Here is a 1,824-nt window from a genome sequence, read left to right as displayed (position 1 = left end):
TACTCTCTTATAATCTTTTGTATTTCTGTGGGATCAGTAGTTATTCTCTTTTCTTTTTTTAACTTTTATTTATTTTTATGATTATTTTTTGTTGTTTAGTTTTTATTTTGTAATTATAAACTTAACTCTGCAATCCAGCTAAACTTCAAGGAGAGTAAGGAAAACCTGGGGCCGTGGAACCGCAGCAGGAGCACAAAGATTATAAGAAATTTTGAGGAGACAGGGTAATGGAGTGCTCTCCCAAGCTACAGAAGGAATAGTATGGTGGTTAGGATAAAACACAAGTCAAATTTATTAGACTTGCCCAGAATCAACAATGGTGATCTTGCTGGTCTTGCCGTTCCTGGACCCAAGGCATACATGGCTTCCATGATGTTCATGTCCTCCTTCACCTTGCCAAACATCACGTGTTTGCCATCCAACCACTCAGTCTTGGTGGTGCAGATGAAAAACTGGGAACTGTTTGTGTTGGGTCCAGCATTCACCATGGACAGAATGCTAGGACCTGTGTGCTTCAGGATGAAATCCTCATCATCACATTTCACCCATAGCTGGACTTGCTGCTGGTGCCATTATGGCCTGTGAAGTCACCACCCTGGCACATAAATCCTGGGATAATCCTGTGAAAGCAGAAACCTTTGTAACCAAGGCCTTTCTTCTCAGTACTCAGAGCACAAAACTTCTCTACTGTTTTTGGAACTTGGCCTGCAACAGTTCGAAGGAGACATGACACAAGGGTTCACTGTCAAAGAACACAGTGAAGTTGACGATGGCTGGATGGTGTGGGTGGTTCCCAGGCAATAGTGTCTGCAAGGCTTAATGATTTTATTATTAAGTAATCGATACACCCAAGGTGGGGCTTGAATTTACAACCCCAGGGTCAAGAGTCACATGCTCTACTTACTGAGCCAACCAGAGACCCCTGGTTTCATTGATCTGTTCTGTTGTACTTTTTCTCTTGTTGTTTGTTTGTTTAGTTTATCTTTTGTTTAGTTTCGCTCTAATATTTATTATTTCCTTCCTTTTATTGGTTTTGTTTTTTTGTTCTTAATTTTCTAGCTCCTTTATGTGTAAGATTCTGAAGATATATATCAAATTAGGTTGTCAAAGAATATAAAATTTGTTAAAGTAAAATTCTTCATCTGCATAATACAACTGTTTCTGGACTCTAACATCATAGCTTGTATAAAATTTCTTGCTGAATTTTAACCTAAATACTTAAAAGAGCACACTAAATACTAGACATATTAGAAGGGCCAGTAAACTACTACTTCTTGTAGATATAGTATGTTAGATATCTTGAGCTGCTATAACAAAATACCATAGATGGAGTGGCTGAAACAACAGGTATTTATTATTTATTTCTCACTGTATTGGAAGCAGAGAAGTTCAAGATCAAGGTACCAGCAAGGTACCTAATTTCTTAGACATCTTCTTTGTGGCTTGTAGGTGGCTGACAACTTGGTATATTTTCCCATGATCTCCTCTATGTGCACATCCAGGGAGAAAGAGCTTCCTGGTGTGTTTTCTTATAAGGACACTAATCCTATGAGATCAGGGACCCAATTTAAAGCTCATTTTATCTTAATTATTTCTTTAGCCCAAACACAACCACCCTGGAAGTTAGGATTTCTGCGTATGAATTTGGGGGGAGGGGCCACAAAATTTCAATTTATAGCATACAACAGTAGTTTATACTATCATTTCACAAGAAAATATGTTTATCTTATTATGACATTTGATTCTGAAAAAGAATTTTAGTCTGGTGAGAGACTTACAGAATTTTATAATGAATGTCAAGAGCAGGATTATATTATAATCATG

At 37.4% G+C, this 1,824-nt stretch overlaps 1 pseudogene; it reads right to left on the bottom strand.

Moving 5' to 3' along the window:
• Positions 1-294: 294 nt before the first annotated feature.
• On the bottom strand, positions 295-807 carry LOC120227518 (annotated as a pseudogene).
• Between the last annotated feature and the right edge of the window lie 1,017 nt (positions 808-1,824).

Source organism: Hyaena hyaena, unplaced genomic scaffold, assembly GCF_003009895.1.
Source record: "Hyaena hyaena isolate Hyena2069 unplaced genomic scaffold, ASM300989v1 scaffold_2435, whole genome shotgun sequence".
NCBI classification, from domain to species: Eukaryota; Metazoa; Chordata; class Mammalia; order Carnivora; family Hyaenidae; genus Hyaena; species Hyaena hyaena.
Note: the sequence above shows the minus strand (reverse complement) of the source record. Positions and strands in the feature narration are given on the sequence as shown.